The sequence below is a fragment of the Lithobates pipiens genome, unplaced genomic scaffold (genome assembly GCF_037356315.1).
Source record: "Lithobates pipiens isolate NorthernLeopardFrog02 unplaced genomic scaffold, aLitPip1_a1.2 Scaffold_25, whole genome shotgun sequence".
Classification (NCBI taxonomy): Eukaryota; Metazoa; Chordata; class Amphibia; order Anura; family Ranidae; genus Lithobates; species Lithobates pipiens.
Window position 1 is genome coordinate 84,805,964 of NW_027507787.1, and position 19,246 is coordinate 84,825,209.

At 46.1% G+C, this 19,246-nt stretch overlaps 1 long non-coding RNA gene across 1 annotated transcript; it reads left to right on the top strand.

Annotated features, from left to right (window-relative positions):
- Positions 1-3,882: 3,882 nt before the first annotated feature.
- Positions 3,883-6,095, top strand: LOC143929900 (uncharacterized). The gene is made up of 3 exons (XR_013262633.1): positions 3,883-4,026; positions 4,887-4,937; positions 5,867-6,095. It is a non-coding gene; the product is annotated as an uncharacterized LOC143929900 (long non-coding RNA).
- Positions 6,096-19,246: the final 13,151 nt, after the last annotated feature.

The following is a 19,246-nucleotide window of genomic DNA, read 5'->3' on the forward strand; positions in this document are numbered from 1 at the left end:
GGCGACAGAAGACCGGGCCACCGCCTGTAAAAGAGCTACAAGAAGGCGCGGTGGCCCGGCAGAAGAACCGAAGGCGGCGACAGAAGAACGGAAGACGGCGACAGAAGACCGGGCCACCGGACCAGGCGCGGTGGCCCGGCAGAAGAACCGAAGAGGGGGACAAGACCCCCGAAGTCGGGAGAAGAGGCCGGCGGCGGGGAGGAAGAAAGCCGGACTCCTCCGCTAGCAAAAGAGCTACACACACATAGCGGAGGAGTCCGGCGAGAAGACCCCCGAAGACGGAAGACCCCCGGCTGTGCAATAAAATATTTTTTTCCCCTGTGTTGTGTTTTTTTTTGTACTTTATTTCACAGGTGAATGGGTAGGGGTACATTGTACCCCATACTCATTCACATAGGGTGGGGGGCCGGTATCCGGGGCCCCCTTCTTAAAGGGGGCTCCCGGATTCCGATAAGCCCCCCGCCCGCAGACCCCGACAACCAACGGCCAGGGTTGTCGGGAAGAGGCCCTTGTCCTCATCAACATGGGGACAAGGTGCTTTGGGGTGGGGGGGCCGCGCGGCCCCCCCTTCCCCAAGGCACCCCCCATGTTAAGGGCACGCGGCCTGGTACGGCTCAGGAGGGGGGGCGCGCTCGCTCGCCCCCCTTTCCTGGCCGGCCGGGTAGCGTGCTCGGACAAGGGTCTGGTGTGGACTTTGGGGGAAACCCCCACGCCGATTTTTTTCGGCGTTGGGGTTCCCCTTTAAGCCCATTCCAGGCGGCGGAGCCCGCGACGTCTCCTTCGCGGGCCCCGCCTACCTGTACACGCGCTCGAAATGGGCGGATTTGCCTCCTCCTTACGTGGGCGAGTCCGTTCATTTCAAAAGTTGAGCGAACTGTTTGCCCAACCTTGTTCGTCAAACAGTCCGCTCGTGTGTGGGCAAGTCCGCTCATGCAAATTTTGAGCGGACTGTTTGCCGAAACTGTTTGACGAACAAGGTTGGGCAAACAGTCCGCGCGTGTGTACGCGGCCTTAGTCCAGCCCCTTCAAAAAAAAGCCCATTTTTGACTAAGGGCACTTGGAGAAGAGAAATCGGCCAGTCTATTAGCCACACAATGCCGGAGTCATACACTGGTTATGTTCGAGAATTCAAGAAACAGGGGGGGGAGAACAAGCATTCCATCAAAACAGGGGATACCAATGTGCTTCCGTGCTATCTATCTTTAGCAAGCCCACAATATCTATTCTTAAGACTTTAAGCATACAGGTCCTGTCCGGTTTCTCCACTGCCTTTCAACAGACCCACTGGGCTATACAGCATACCTCAAGATTCCAGAGCAGGGATTACTATTAGTTGACAGGGATGGTATACTCTACCGAATACCGTCAGTAGTCTTATATCGGTCTGGGTCGGCCACGGAGCTTCCTCTGCATATCCTCGTGCAGCGTCGCATGGAATCCTACAGCTTCAGATCTCCTATCGAGGTCTCGCGATATCCCGAGCCGTCCGCGAGACCCTGCTCGGATAATCTCGGCAAATTCCGACAGCGTTGGCCGACAGTGAAAGAGTGAGGATGACAAGCGCTTTCCCGGACCAGGCGCTCAGCACGGAGCCACAGCAGGGGGAGGCGACTTACATTCCTCTAATCTCATGGCGGAGGCAGGGAGCACGGGCACTCACTCTCGCTCCCTCTCACTCGCTCACACCCACCTCCATCCGGCCACACCCCCCTCACTACCACTCAATAAATCTGTAGTACGCTATACCTTACCAGTCCTTATAAGGACCTTTGTGCAACTAGTAGGTTGTGATTAGCAGACTATACCTCAGTCCCTATACTGATAAAGGACTGCTGCAGAATTGGGCAGCAGTCAGCAGTAGTGCACCTCAACTCTATATATTGTGGACCTATACCAGTCCTTAAGGATTAGCAGACTGTACCTCACTCAACCCTATATACTGTAGTACACTATACCTTACCAGTCCTTATAAGGACCTTTGTGGAACTAGTAGGTTGTGATTAGCAGACTGTAGCTCAGTCCCTATACTCATAAAGGACTGCTGCAGAATAGGGCAGCAGTCAGCAGTAGTGCACCTCAACCCTATATATTGTGGACCTATAACAGTCCTTAAGGATTAGCAGACTGTACCTCACTCAACCCTATATACTCTAGTAATCTATACCTTACCAGTCCTTAGAAGGACCTTTGTGCAACTAGTAGGTTGTGATTAGCAGACTGTACCTCAGTCCCTATACTCATTAAGGACTGCTGCAGAATTGGGCAGCAGTCAGCAGTAGTGCACCTCAACCCTATATATTGTGGACCTATACCAGTCCTTAAGGATTAGCAGACTGTACCTCACTCAACCCTATATACTCTAGTACACTATACCTTACCAGTCCTTATAGGGACCTTTGTGGAACTAGTAGGTTGTGATTAGCAGACTGTACCTCAGTCCCTATACTGATAAAGGACTGCTGCAGAATTGGGCAGCAGTCAGCAGTAGTGCACCTCAACCCTATATATTGTGGACCTATACCAGTCCTTAAGGATTAGCAGACTGCATCTCACTCAACCCTATATACTCTAGTACACTATACCTTACCAGTCCTTAGAAGGACCTTTGTGCAACTAGTAGGTTGTGATTAGCAGACTGTACCTCAGTCCCTATACTCATAAAGGACTACTGCAGCAGAAGGGCAGCAGTCAAGTATAATATTCTTTCTATATTTGGAAGAAAGAATATTATACGTGTACAACCCTATTACCATACCAGTCCTGAAAAGAACCTTTGTGGACCTAAGAATAACAGCTACTGATTAAACTGACTGTCCCTCACTGCCACACACAGCTTCCTGTCGGTCCCTATTTAAACTGACAAAACACAGGCTGCTGCAACAATAACTTGAATAGCACTCAAAACTATATCCTGTACTACTTTACCATACCAGTCCTGAAAAGGACTTTTGTGGACCTAATAGTAACAGCTAATGACTAAACTGACTGTTCCTGCTGCACACAGCGTCCTGTCCCTCTCTGCACTGACAAAAGACAGGCTGCTGCAACAATGACTTGAATAGCAGTACCTCAAACCTATATCCTGAACTACACCTATACCATACCAGTCCTTAAAAGAACTTTTGTGGACCTAATAGCTAGCGATTTGGGTCACTGCAGTCTCTCCCTGCTCCAAACAGCAACCTCTCCCTATAGTGACATACGAAAGAATGTAAATTGGCTGCCGGATTGGGTCTATTTATAAGTTAGGGGGAATGTCCAAGTGTCCATGTGCTTTAATGTCTCAATTGGCTGTCCTGTACCACATGATGGATGTGTCATCATAGGTCAAAGTTCTTTTACACAGTAAACACGTAAGTCCGCCGGGCAAACAGCGGCAATAGTCCGCCGCTCGGGCGGACCGCGAACAGCCGTAATTCGCCGCGAACCAACCTCCGGGCGAACCGTTCGGCCATCCCTACTTCTGAAAACTCAATACCCCATATGCAAACATGTTTAACTTTTAAATAATATCGCACGTTTTAATATGAGCAACATGCTGCAATAAAAAAATGACTAATGCTACAATTTTTCAATCTGCACCCTAACGTGTAATCCCAATTAAAACTGTGCATCAGTATATAACACAATTAAAAGGGAATTAAAAAAACAATTAAAAAGTTGAAATCATAGAGTGTAGGTAAATTATTAGCAAAGTACTAAATACAAATCTAAGAAATGAGTAATACAAATCTAAGAAATTAGTAAATGATAAGATAGTGTTGAAACACCTTGTAAATCTGTTATGACCAGCCAATGGAGAAATGTGTTCTAATTCCACCTCCACTTACAGTATATATAAAAAGGTGTCCTCATACATTATTCAAACAACTAAAAAATCTCCTCTGAATTATCTAAGAAGGAAACCAAACTTAAAAGCAGATATGTCTGGAATCAAAGGAAAATGTGTTGCCCAGAAGATCCAATGCCAAGATCCATGCAACCCTTGCCAAAACGTAGTAGTCTGCAAAGATCCATGCCAAGACCGTAAGTGTTGTGTTGATGAACATCGTTTTTATACTGTACATAAATAAATGTAGAAATGTTGTATGGACTCCTTCCACCGTTAAATATATGTATTTCTTATAGTTTCCTGCTAAAGATGTTTGGGTAGGCATGTAGGTCAGTTATAAGTTATCTTATATAACTGTAATTTAATTTTAGCTGGACTTGTATTCTTTTAAATAACCTGAATGTAGGTTTACTTTTATATTAAATACACAAATGAGTTGGCCCAAACAAACTATTTCCACTAGTACTTGATGTGACTGCTGTCAGCGCTGTATAAGCTGTATTTAGCATCAGATACATACAGTATACAGCATTGTGTTCCTGCAGTGGTATTGGGATTTTCCGTCTGTTGGCCCAAACAAGCTATTTAAAGTAAAAGTAAACCTGGTGTTAAGTTTTGAGCAAAATGTTTTATCTCCAGAAAAAACTGATTATATTTTGTATGTTCGGTTACATGCCTTACAATATCATACCATGGAAAATTAAGTTGGAAGAGGAATTAGATTGCAGAGGTCTGATATGAAATAAACATATGACTTGATGTGCAGCATATCTGACTTAAGTCTACTATATGCCTCAAACCTGGGAAAGTAAGGTCAGGTTTTCTGATTTCCTTCCTGTTCCTAAGAGCAAAAAAGTTAGTCGCACAAGACAATCCTGTCATGGTGATCGTAATACCACTGAGAGGAACATGATCAACTCAAATTCAATCCAGGGAAAATACAAATGATGCAGATTTAACTGTGGTTTTGATATTTGGCTGATAGCATTAAATGTTATTTGATTCATTTCAGTTGTCTGGTATTCTTCTTTAATATATGTTTGTATTTCTTCAGCATGTAAGCCTCACCATCATCACCATGGCACCGTCCATGCTCACCACCAAGGTAAGAGGAGTAATAGCAATAAGAGGACTGTAATATTAATTGTTTTGCAAACCTCTGTAAATGATATGCATTTGCTAATCACATATATGTTGCTTATGCACTCTTCATCTACAGTCTGTAGATAAATGTGTAGATCCTCAGCTATCCTTACCATGAAAATGATAATGTTAATCTATATTGCAGCTGTGAACTAGGAGTGCACCACTCCCAATTCTGGGACTTATTACAGCCACAGGTCTCAGACTGTGTTTGCACACAGTTTGGCTCTCAAAGATCAGATCATGGTGGATAGCTAGGAGATGTTTTGTCACCTCCTCAGTGCCTGTTTTAACCCCTAAAAACCCCACACCAGCTCTGTGCATTGCACGATAGAAGCACAACCATTTCAGGTATATCATTTTTGCTTGTGTAAACATCGAATGGGCAGTAAAAATGCACCTAAGCCACACATTTTTACCATCTGCCAAATGCAAATGTAAACAAGGCTTAAAATGATCAGGAACCAATTAGTAAGGTTTTTTCATCATGTGATCATTATGACAGCCAATCATAGTGGTCACTGGAAGTTTAAAACTTCCTTATCCTGCAGAAGGTACTGTGTTTCTCTCTCCATTTCTCTCTCTCTCTTCTCATTCTAAACCGTTTAATTAAAAACTACTATGGAAAATAACTAAACATTATTCTTTTCAACATATGTGTCTATTGTCAATTTATCATCATATAATAAATTTAGAGCAAAGTATTTATTAAAACAGGTCATGTAATAGGTTTTTAAACAATTAAAAAATTATTCAGGTAGTTACGGTCAAGAGAACCAATACATACTAATGATGCTTAATTAATTCTGAGCATGTATGCTTTAAATGGCCTCTGGTCATGAAAGGGTTAGGATGTAATATATGACTAATGAAGGTTTTTTTTCTTGGCAGATCCATGCAATCCATGCAACCCTTGTGTTGTTCCCTGCTGTCCTGATCCTTGTGATCCTTGCCATGGCCAAGGACATATCTGCTGTGATAAATGAAGACATCATGGTTGTGCCTATAATCTGATCTACTCATTTACTTCTCTGCAAAATAAACCGCACTCCTCTCATTGTACACTTTTAAATCTTAAATCTTTTGTCGCTGGTTAAATGACCCTGCTCAATAAAATCTTTGCAACTGATATGTTTTTGCATTTAATCACTTGTTGGGCACATCAAACATACTAATATAATATTTGGAGGTTTAAAAAAAATAGAAAGGAAATATTTTCACATTCAATTGCAGATTGATGACAATGGCTGTATTGGGGGAAATTTACTAAAACTGCTTCTAAGTTCACCGTGTTCAATTAATCTTTAATAAGAAAACCTAGACATCGATTAGTTACTATGCAGAGCTGTTCTGAATTCTGTGTGCACCAGTTTTAGTAAATCTCCCCCATTGTGTTTTTTATACACAGCATCAATATTTTATAAATGTCCTTATGGTATTTTGGTGATGTTGAACTATACTTTTAGGGCAGTAAAAGGTTTTCATCTAACAAACCTTATCATATCTATGAGAAAAAAATGGATTAAACAAAAAAATTTAAATTTTTCAAAAATGTGTGTCTAATTAACTGTACATTTAGTCATCCAAAAGTTAACAAGCCTGGTCATAAACCTGTCTGTGTTTAAAACACACAATTTAAAAATTAACTTTGGCTTATGACATTAGCTTATTGTCATTATTAATGTATTCAGAGTAATAGTTTCCCAATCACAAGCATATCTGGGGAAGTGGATTTATACCTGAAGTCTGAGGCTCGGTTCACATTATTGCGAATTGGATGCATGTTTCCCTGCATCCAATTCGCATGTCAGGAGATTGTGACCAGCTCTCTATGGAGCCGGTTCACACATCTCCGGAGTGGCTCCAGAGCGAATTGTACAGTCTTGTGCGTCTTCTGGTCCATTTCAGGTCTGAATTTAGTCAAAAATTTGGACTGAAATCGGACCTGAAATGGTGAGCAGGTATGCACCGGACCCCAGCTGTGAGCCACTTCGTACTGTAGTGTGAACCTCACCTGACAGTAGAGAGCTCTTGCCATTTTTTTAAAAACAGCATCCATTCTTGACAAACTGTGTCTATACAGAACCTGGATTATTTATATACTGTACATATCAAGCTAAAATGTAGAAAACAATCACAACATGATAAGACTGAGCCTTTAAGGGGGAGACATTATTTGGCGTGTATCTTCAGATGCTTCCTCCCTAAGTATAAAACGGTAAGCCTACTTTTCTTCATGCTTTAAATTCAGAAAGATGCACACAGCACTTCCCCACTTTTGCACATTTCCATCCTCTGCATGAACAGCTTAGCTGCAGGTACGCAGTTTCAAGAAGTGGCCTTTACAGGTAGCTGCTGCAGTCAATTCAAGTATATGGATTGGCATATCAGCTCATACTGGCCAGTGAGAAAATTCTATTCCTAAGGGGATAATGCTGCCCCTGCTTGGGGGTCACCCAGGGCAGCATTGTAGCCCAGGAAATGTCAATCCAGTATGCAACTGGTAGGAGTGTTGGGCTGAAATAAGTAATAATAAAGACAACTGGTGCAAAAGAACTAAGAGCCTGCAGAAAGTGTGAACCATTATTTCTTGGACTTTCATTTTAAGATACTCTTTAAGGTTTGGATACTGTTTAAGGTGACCTTTTTGTCCTTGGCATAACCTAAAGCAAGATAGAAATATATAAATTACCATTTAATTTTTAAAAACCATAGCAATAGACAGATCTAGTCAGCAGGTTGAAACAACAACACCAATACCATGGTCTACATTTTGGACAACTTCATGTTCCCAACTTTGTGGGAACAGTTTGGGGATGGCCCCTTTGTGTTCCAACATGACTGCGCACCAGTGCACAAAGCAAGGTCCATAAAGACATGGACTTACCAAGGGTGGTGGAAAATTAAAAGTGCAACAATTCACATAATAATAGTGACTAAAACATATAAAATTAAGTGTAGCAATCTAAAAAAATACAAAGTTCTATAATGGTTTGAACCTCCCAAATAAAAAGTCCCTCCTAAATTTAATTTTTTATGTCTTGTTTTCAGTTTGTTTTAGATGTGAAGATGTGTATCACAGAGATCGGTTTTGTGGTAATATTGAAGTTTATTGAGATTTCTATACATTGCAGGTGTCAGGTCACCTTGAGGCCAGGTGACAGATGCACCCCGTAGGGATTAGGAGTGCACCGCAAGGTTGTGGACCCTACGGCTGACTGCTGCGGACGGGGGTCAAGGCGATAGGAAGGCAGGCCCGACAAAACACCAAGATGGATCCCACTGGGGTTAGAGCATAAGATTCCCTGGGGCGCGAGTCTAAGAGCCAGCAGGTGTTCACCAGAGCCTCGAGTGGTGAGGATGGACTTGGCTGCAACTGGCTCCAGGTCACGACCCCCAGGGTCCCCCAGCTCACACCCACAGTAGGCAACAGGAGGATAGGGATGGTGAGGGAAAAAGCCAAGGTCGGGGCCACAAGCAGACAGGAATAGTCAGGGACATGCTAAAAGGTCAGGATCACAGGCAAACAGGGATAGTCAAGGACACGCCAAAGTCGGTAACGGAATAACAGCAGAGCACACGGCAGGTAACAGGAAGCTAACACACAAAGGTTGATCAGCAGGGTTGGCCTGCAGTGCACAGGTTAATATAGAGTTGTCTGATAGGAGCTAGGGTGGAGCCATGCCAAAAGATGGATTACAAAGGCAGTCAGGTGAGGGTCGGCTGATCTCTAGAGATGAACACATGGAGACAGGTAAGCAGACAAATTCTATTGCATAACCATGACAGCAGGGTTCCGCTATTATTGTTAAGTCATTGATTAGTAAGTTAGGGTTGCACTTTTTTTTTGTTTTGTGGTGTGGGAACTGACACTTTTTCTTTTTTTATACATTGTATTTTTATTAAATTTTCAAGAAAAAAGATACAGACAGAAAACAGAAAAGACATGCCAAGAATGTGGTACAGCTTATAAGAATGTTAATTGAAAAGGCATATAATGGATGTTAAAACCATAACTATATCACCACAATGCTACAAAATTCACAAGAGAAAAATAATTCAACTGTATAGACCAGGGAAGGTGGAAGGTTGGGGGGGGGGGGGCAGAGAGCATGCGGCACAAACAAAAACAATATTTCGCATAGAAGGATTTATTTCTCTCTGCATCCAGTGTCAGTAGGGTCCTAGGACACCAAACTGAGGAACTAGGTCATCGCAGGAAGAGCCCACCTAGGGAGGGGAATGGGAAGAAAGTGAGGGAGCACCACGGAATCACAAAAAGAACATGCTAACGGGATTAAAGAGACATAAAGTTTAGCACATATGCTTAAAAGTGTACTGCACTAATGGGGGAATAGCGAAACGACATCTGGGTTCAGCTTCGACTGATCCCACAAGTCCCAAATCTTGGAAAATTGAGGAAGTGTATCATGGATTGTCACAGTTATGTGTTCCATCCTGTGAATTTGTTCCAATATTTGCAGAACCTGTGCAAGGTTGGGTGGGGAGGGGGACAACCATCTCAGCGGTATTACCCTTTTTGCTGCCAGGAGAAAAAAGGCAGCTATCCTTTGGGCATGTCTGAAGATACCAGGGAACGGCAAGCCCAAAAGATAGTGAATCTGGTCTAGAGGGAGAGTAGTTTCAAAGAGCTCTTGTAGATGGGTTTGGATGGAGGACCAGAAAGGCTGAATCATGGGACATTCCCAGAAAATATGGAAGTGGGAGCCAAAGTCATCCGGCACCTCCAGCACCACCGGGAAGCTTTGGGATCATATCTATGTAAGACCTCCGGGGTCCTATACCAAAAAAGTACTATCTTACAGGTCATCTCCCTCTGCTCCGCACACCTTGAAGACTTGGAAGTGATCTCCCAAATTTCTGCCACTGAGGAAGTTGGATAGGTCGCTTGATAATCTGGGACCATTTCTGCATGTAGGAGTTAGATGTGTTGGTAAGTGAGGAAGCTTCATGTGTGTATCTATAGACTAGGAATGAGCTGAACACCCCCGGTTCGGTTCGCACCAAAACTTTCGAACGGACCCCAAATTCGTACGAACTTTAGAACCCCATTGAAGTCTATGGGACTCGAACGTTCAAAATTAAAAGTGCTAATTTTAATGGCTAATATGCAAGATAATGTCCTAAAAAGGGTTTGGGGACCTGGCTCCTGCCTCAGGGGACATGGGTCAATGCCTAAAATGTTTTTAAAAATGGCTGTTTTGGCGGGAGCACTGATTTTAATGACGATTAAAGTGAAAAAAAAGGTGAAATATTCCTTTAAATATGGTGCCTGGAGGGTGTCTGTAGTATGCCTGTGAAGTGCCACGTGTTTCCCGTGTTTAGAACAGTCCCTGCACAAAACGACATTAAACGGAAAAAACATCATTTAAAAATGCTTGCGGTTTTAATGTTATATCTGGTTCCTGCAATATGGTTGAAAATCATTGAGAACAATGGCATGGGTAGCCCTCCCTGCCCATTACCAGCCCCTTTGGGTCTTGTACGCATATTAAGGGGAACCCAGTACCCATATTAAAAAAAGGAAATGCGTGTGGCCCCCAGGCCCTATATACTCAGAACAGCAGTATACAGGCGGTGCAAACAAGACAGGGACTGTGTAGGTTTGTTGTGTTAAGTTGAATCTGTTAGTAATTTTCAACTGGTACATTTTTAAAGTGTAGCTCCAGTCAAAAAAACTATGTTTATGCTTTTTGGAAAACATAGGGAAGGGTTATCACCCCTGTATAATTTGTTTTGTCGTCCATCTTTTTTCATCTCACTTGCTGTTGTCTCCTTCCGTTTACAAGTTGGAGATGTTTGTAAGTTGGATGTTTGAAAGTAGGGGCCTGCCCTATATGCTCTGCAGAAATGGCGGAACAAGGTGTTGGTTTTGCCACAACATTGTAAGCCCTCAAAATGACTCTTGGTGGGCGCTGGAGCGCCCTGCTGTGAACGATTATATCAAGAATTGTAATTACATGCCATTGTTGAACAGTGGTAGAAAAATTTACCTTTGGTGGTTGTGGTGCTGGTGCCACAACACTATAAGTCCTCACAGTTACTCTGGGTGGGCACAGGAACGGGCCCTCCTGTTAAATATTATATCAAGAATTGTAATTAAACGCCCCTGTTAAACAGGGGCAGAAAAATTGGGCCTTAGGCACTGGTGCTGGTGCCACGACACTGCAACCTCTCCCATATACTCTAGTTTTATTGCAGGAATTAGCCCTGCTGCAAAACATTGCATCAAAAATTGTACTTAAACGCCCCTGTTAAACAGGGGCAGAAAAATTGGGCCTTAGGCACTGGTGCTGGTGCCACCACACTGCAACCTCTCCATTATACTCTAGTTTTATTGCAGGAATTAGCCCTGCTGCAAAGCATTGCATCAAAAATTTTACTTAAACGCCCCTGTTAAAAAGGGGCAGAAAAATTGGGCCTTAGGCACTGGTGCTGGTGCCACGACACTGCAACCTCTCCCATATACTCTAGTTTTATTGCAGGAATTAGCCCTGCTGCAAACATTGCATCAAAAATTGTACTTAAATGCCCCTGTTAAACAGGGGCAGAAAAATTGGGCTGATGGCATCACCCAGAACCAGAAATGTTCTTCCAACATATCAGCGGAGGAGGAAGAGGATAGACAATCAACATAACAGGACAGTCACTCAGCATCAACATAGGCAGTCTTGAAGGGATGTGATATTTCAAAAAAAATTATTCGGTTACATCAGCTTCAGGTGCTTGGTAGCTGTGGGTGATCCAAGACTGATTCATCATGATGAAGGTCAGTCGATCAACTGATTCGGTGGACAGGCGCACCCTGTGATCGGTAACAAAGCCACCAGCAGCACTGAAGGTGCGTTCCGAAAGAACGCTGGATGCAGGACAGGCCAGTAGCTCAATTGTACACTGTGCAAGCTCTGGCCAGTGATCCATCCTCAAGACCCAGTAAGCCAGAGTATTTTAGGTGGGAAAGGTGTCCAAGTCTGACCTTGCCCCTAGGTATTCCTGCACCATGTAAATCAGACGCTGGCGATGGTTGCTGTAACCGATCATACCTTGGGGCTACGGGCTAAAAAATTCTCTGAAAGCATCAGTCAGACGGCCACCTTCTCCACCGCTCCTTCTGACCGATGCCTCAGCAACACGTTGTCCAGGACCAGGAGTTTGTAACCTCCCAGTCTCTGGGAACGCGTTGCACAGACCTTTCTGCAAGGCCTCCCGGAGATGTCTCATCCTCTGCTCCCTCTGCGATGGCAAGATAAGGTCGACAACCTTACCCTTGTACCGTGGATCAAAGAGAGTGGCCAGCCAGTAATGGTCCCTCTCCTTGATCCGAAGAATACGAGGATCTTTCAGCAGGCTTTGCAGGATCAGGGAGGCCATGCAGCGTAGGTTAGCTGAGGCATTTGGTCCGGAGTCCTCTGGGTCACTAAGGACAACATGATCCGTAGCTACCTCCTCCCAGCCACGTACAAGTACATGTGTTTCTTGGGACTGTAAATCATCCCTACAAGACTGCTGCTGCTGCTGCTGATGCTGAGTGCCAGCCTCCACCTCCATGCTGACACAATCATCCACCTCCTCCTCTTTCTCCTCCTCATCCTCTTCCTGTGTGATGGGTGGCACAGCAGGAACACTGTCTGGATAAAGGGGGCCTTGAGAGGCAAGGAAGTCTTCCTGCCTCTGTTCTGCCTCAAGTGCCCTGTCCATTATTCCATGCAGCGTATGCTCCAGGAGGTGGACAAGAGGTACAGTGTCACTGATGCATGCACTGTCACTGCTCACCATCCTTGTGGGCTCCTCAAACGGTGACAGGACAGTGCATGCATCCCTGATCATGCCCCACTGGCGTGGTGAGAAAAAACCGTGCTCCCCTGACCCTGTCCTGGTGCCATAGTCGCACAGGTACTCATTGATGGCCCTCTGCTGCGTGTGCAGCTGCTGCAGCATGGCCAACGTTGAGTTCCACCTGGTGGGCATGTCACATTTAAGGCGGTTCTTGGGCAGGTTCAACTCCTTTTGGAGATCAGCCAGCCGAGCACAGGCATTAAATGATCGGCGGAAATGCACACAGACTTTCCTGGCCTGCTTCAGGACATCCTGTAAGCTGGGGTACCTGCCCAAGAACCACTGCACCACCAGGTTAAGGACGTGAGCTACACAGGGCACATGGGTCAGTTGTCCCTGTCGGAGGGCGGAGAGGAGGTTGGTGCCATTGTCGCAAACCACCATTCCTGGCTTAAGCTGGCGTGGCATCAACCACCTCTCAGCCTGCCCCTGCAGAGCTGACAAAAAATCCGCCCCAGTGTGGCTCCTGTCCCCCAAACAAACCAGCGCAAGCACGGCATGGCATAGTTTTGCCCGCATACTTGCGTAGCCCCTGGAACGCCTACGGAGCACCGCTGGTTCTGAGGACAGAGCACTGGAAAAGGCCATGGAGGAAGAAGAAGAGGAGGGGGTGGAGGGGAGAGGTGTGTCACAACCAATAGTAGCATTTTGGAGGCGTGGTGGCGGAACAACCTCCAACACTACTGCACCTTGTCCTGCATCCTTCCCAGCTGCCAGAAGAGTGACCCAATGGGCCGTGAAAGACAGGTAACATCCCTGTCCATGCCTGCTGGACCATGAGTCAGCGGTAATATGCACCTTACCGCTGACTGCCCTGTCCAGCGAGGCAAGGACATTGCCTTCCACATGCCGGTAGAGAGCCGGAATCGCCTTCCGTGAGAAAAAGTGGCGTTTGGGGACCTGCCACTGAGGAACCGCACATTGTAAAACTCACGGAAGGGGGCCGAGTATACCAACTGAAAAGGCAGCAGTTGAAGTGCTAGCAATTTAGCCAAGCTAGCATTCAACCACTGGGCATGTGGATGGCTGGGAGTGAACTTCTTTCGCCGGTCCAGCAGCTAGGGCAGGGACATTTGCCTGCTATAATCGGACGTGGGTGTACTGCTAGCAGAGTGCCGGGAAGCACTTGGCTGTGACACACCTAATTCTACACCTTCATTCCTCTCAGAGCAGGTTTCAGAGAGGACTGAAGGTCTAGTGGGGTTGGAGATGCCAGCTGATGAGGAGCAAGGAGAGGTCCGCTTTGTTCTTTGGTGTGGGTCTTTGAGGTACGCTTGCCAACGAGCTGCATGGCAGGTCAACATATGTCTGGTCAAGCATGTGGTGCCCAAGCGGCTGATGTTTTGGCCACGCGAGATACGCTTGAGACATATGTTGCAAATAGCAGCGGTGTGATCTGATGCACTCGTCTCAAAAAAGGCCCACACCAAAGAACTTTTAGAATAACGCGCAGAGGCAGCGACCCTGCACAGGCGGAGCTCTGCGGTGTGATTCAGTCGGTGTGCTGCCCCTAAGCTGGCCCCGGAGGGCATCCTGCCTCATTGGACATGTGCCTCCTCCTCCTCTCTCCTACCAGGCACCCACGTGGAGTCAGTGCCCTCATCATCCCCCCCTCTTCATCGCTGGAGCAAACCTGACAATATGCTGCAGCTTGTGGAACATGACTGCCAGATTGCTGTCCTTCTTGAGCATCCCCTCTCTCTGCATTCACGCTACTGCCTTCCTCTAGCTGAGTGTCATCATCAGAGCCTACAAAACACTGGGCATCCTCCTGGAGCATGTACCCAACACTGTCCTCAAAGAGTTCAGGAGACTCCTCAGGAGGACGTGGTGGGTCTAGGGAAGGAGTCACTGATGATGACATTGAGACGAGGGAAGACGATGCGTTGGCAGCTGCTTTGCTAGTACCCTGAGACTGGGTGAGAGAGGATGAGGATGATGAAGAGGGCTTGGTCATCCACTCTACCAAGTCGTTGGCATGTTGCGGTTCAACATGTCCAGCTGCCGAAAAGAAGGACAAGCGTGTCCCATGGCCACGTGCTGATGACAATGCACCGCGTCCACGACCAGCACTGTTGTCTCTAGACACAGAGCCTGCTTTCCCTCTTTTATCGGCTCGCGCCTGTCTGCCTCTCCTTGCTGGCCTTCCAGACATGGTAATGGCCTGAAGGGAGTTGGGTAAAACAGCAGTTGGGTAGTGTATATTGTGCTGGAGGCACACAACACCCACTAACTCCTGCAGATGCCTTTATTATAGAACACCAGAGATAAAGGGGTATACTGTAATGGAGTCACACAACACCCACTAATCCCTGCAGATGGCTCTATTAGAGAACAGCAATAAAGGGTAGATACAGGTGTATATTGTGCTGGAGGCACACAACACCCACTAACTCCTGCAGATGCCTTTATTATAGAACACCAGAGATAAAGGGGTATATACAGATGTAGACTGTGCTGTGCTGGAGGCACACACAACTTCCAATAACTCCTGCAGATGTCAAGTGGGCTCAAATAGAGAAGAGCTATGTAGGTGGATATAGCGGTGTGTACTGGGTACAGAGCACGCAGACAGCACGCACAAGCTCCTAACACTACTGACTGCAAGCTCTATTATAAAAGATAGATCACTAGCTATATAGGTGAGATGAATATAGCGGTGTATACTGCGGTCAGGGCACGCAGACAACAACCACTACAGAAGAGCAAGATCGAAAATCGGCCGATAACGATCGGTGTATACTGTGCTGAAGGTACACAGAACACCGACTAACTGCTTCAGACGCCAACACACTACACAAGGCCGCCGCGCTGGCGGCCTTATATAGTGTGGGGCATGTACTACACAGCCTGAGCTATGATTGGCCACAGGCATCCTGCTCTCCTCGCTGCTGGCGCTGTGATTGGCCAAGCATGCGGGGTCACAGTGCATGCTTGGCCAATCATGAGCCAGCAATGCACTGCGATGACGCAGTGCATTGTGGGCCGTGAGCGCTACACGAATTTGGCGCGAACGGCCCATAACGTTCGGAATTCGCCGAACGGGCGAACAGCCGATGTTCGAGTCGAATGTATGTTCGACTCGAACACGAAGCTCATCCCTACTTTAGACATCTGAAATGAGGTTGGCTTGGTATGGGCCTTGAGAGCATAATAGTTCAAATGGGGTAGGTTTATCTAAGGTCAAAATAGGGAATTTAGAGGAAAAATAATGTTTAAATTGGAGATAAGAGTGAAATAAATGTTTAGGGGTCTGATATTTACGCTGTAGTTCACTAAAAGGTAAAAGTGTGTGGGTGAGTGGGTGCAATGCTTTCTGAGTTGGAAAATTCCTGCTTGTGTCCACGGGAGCATTTGAGTATAAGAAAGGCTATCCTGGACACCGGGGTTAAATAATACATTTAATAGGGGTGGGCATGTAAAAGAGAGGGAGAATTGGCACAAGCACTTCTTCCATATGGAAAGAGTAAATAACATTGGGTGCAGGCAAAGGCATCGGCGTTGAGTCATGGAGGGCTCTAGGTTTGTCCAAATCATAGAGCAGGGATGGACCGGTCTAGTGATACTCATTTCAATCTCCGACCAGATGCTGGATGCCATTCGAGAAGACCAAGTGATAATCGAATTTGAGGTGGGAGGCAAAGAAATATTTAACCACTTGCCGCCCGCCCTATAGGCAATTGACGGTGGCAAAGTGGTTTCATAATCCTGATCGGACGTCATATGACGTCATCAGGATTATGAGCCGCTGTGCGCCCCGGGCGCGCGCATAGTGGCGCTCGTTGTTGCGGGGTGTCAGTCTGACACTCGGCAACTACGATCTTGGTAAAGAGTCTCCGACGGAGAGTAAAGAGTCTCGGACGGAGACTCTTTACCACGTGATCAGCCGTGTCCAATCACGGCTGATCACAGTGTAAATGGGAAGAGCCGGTGATCGGCTTTTCCTCACTCGCGTCTGTCAGACGCGAGTAGAGGAGAGCCGATCGGCTGCTCCTCTGACAGGGGGGGTCTGTGCTGATCGATTATCAGCACAGCCCCCCCGAGGATGCCCACACTAGACCACCAGGGACGCTACCAGACCACCAGGGAAAAGGTAATCCTCCCTAGACCACCAGGGATGCCAGTCAGCACAATGGATGCCAATCAGTGCCCATAATGGATGCCAATCAGTGCCCACAATGGGCATCACTGATTGGCATGCATTATTGTTTGGCACTGATTGGCATCCATTAGTACAGTATAACACCAATGTCGCCTATGAGTGCCCACCTGTGCCGCCTATCAGTGCCCACCTGTGCCGCCTATCAGTGCTCATCTGTGCCGTCTGTCAGTGCCCGCCCATGCCCATCTGTGCCGCCTATCCATGCCCATCTGTGCCGCCTATCCATGCCTATCTGTGCCGCCCATCCATGCCAATCTGTGCCAGCTATCAGTGCCAATTTGTGCCACCTATCAGTGTCCATCCGTGTCGCCCATCAGTGCCGCTTATCAGTACCGCCTATCAGTGCCGCCTATCAGTGCCACATATCAGTGTCCATCAATGCCACCTCATCAGTGCCACTTCATTGGTGCCACATCATTGGTGCCCATCAGTGCCGCCTTATCAGTGCCCATCAGTGTAGCCCCATCAGTGCCCATCAGTGAAGGAGAAAACTTACTTATTTAAAAAGTTTTGAAACTGAAACAAAAAAAAATTTTTTTTTTCCAAATTTTCGGTATTTTTTTATATGTAGCGCAAAAAATAAAAACCGTAGAGGTGATCAAATACCCCCAAAAGAAAGCTCTATTTGTGGGAAAAATATTATAAAAATTTCATTTGAGTACAGTGTAGCATGACCGCGCAATTGTCATTCAAAGTGCGACAGCGCTGAAAGCTCAAAATTGGTCTGGGCAGGAAGGTGTTTAAGTGCCCTGTATTGAAGTGGTTAACAAGGTCTGGGGCCCCCAATCCCCCTCTGGACCTAGGGGCCAGTACCACTGAGCTGGCTATTCAGTGGGCCTTGTAGTGTCATATAAAGTTAAGTAAAGATCTGAGTGGCTTTTAGTTGTGACATAGGGATAGGAATCGGCAAAGTCTCAAATAAAGGAGTCTTGGTAGAATAGACATCTTCAGGGCATTGATGCGACCCAAGAGAAAGATGGGATAAGGGTCCCATTGTCGCAGAAGTCTTTCAATGTCGTGGAAGAGTGGGGGGAAGTTGGCCTGATAGAGCACTGAGTATGAAGGGGTGAGATGTATCCTTAGGTATTTAAGAGAGTTTGAGAACCAGTGATAGGAATAGTTTTGCTGTAGAGTGACAAGATCTGAGGGTGGGATGAGTATTGGTAAGGCCTCTGTTTTGCTTTTGTTGATTTTGTACCCTAAAAGGAAGCTAAATTCTTTAAGCAAGGCATGCAAACTAGGGAGAGAGGTGTGGGGTCTGGTTAGAGTCAATAGAATATTGTATGCAAATAATGAGAGCTTATACTCGTTATGCCACAGGGAGACCCCTCGAATGTCAGGGAGGATGCGGATGGCTGCAGCTAGGAGTTCGAGACAGAGGATAAAAAGTAAAGGAGATAACGGACATCCCTGCCTGGTACTGGTAGAGAAAAGGATGGGGTTAAATTGCAAGATAGTTGGACTTGGGGGTAGGTTTGGGAATATAGAGCACGCACCATAAAGGGTGTTCGCCCGTTCGGAATTCGCCGAACGGGCGAACAGCCGATGTTCGAGTCGAATGTATGTTCGACTCGAACACGAAGCTCATCCCTACTTTAGACATCTGAAATGAGGTTGGCTTGGTATGGGCCTTGAGAGCATAATAGTTCAAATGGGGTAGGTTTATCTAAGGTCAAAATAGGGAATTTAGAGGAAAAATAATGTTTAAATTGGAGATAAGAGTGAAATAAATGTTTAGGGGTCTGATATTTACGCTGTAGTTCACTAAAAGGTAAAAGTGTGTGGGTGAATGGGTGCAATGCTTTCTGAGTTGGAAAATTCCTGCTTGTGTCCACGGGAGCATTTGAGTATAAGAAAGGCTATCCTGGACATCGGGGTTAAATAATACATTTAATAGGGGTGGGCATGTAAAAGAGAGGGAGAATTGGCACAAGCACTTCTTCCATATGGAAAGAGTAAATAACATTGGGTGCAGGCAAAGGCATCGGCGTTGAGTCATGGAGGGCTCTAGGTTTGTCCAAATCATAGAGCAGGGATGGACCGGTCTAGTGATACTCATTTCAATCTCCGACCAGATGCTGGATGCCATTCGAGAAGACCAAGTGATAATCGAATTTGAGGTGGGAGGCAAAGAAATATTTAACCACTTGCCGCCCGCCCTATAGGCAATTGACGGTGGCAAAGTGGTTTCATAATCCTGATCGGACGTCATATGACGTCATCAGGATTATGAGCCGCTGTGCGCCCCGGGC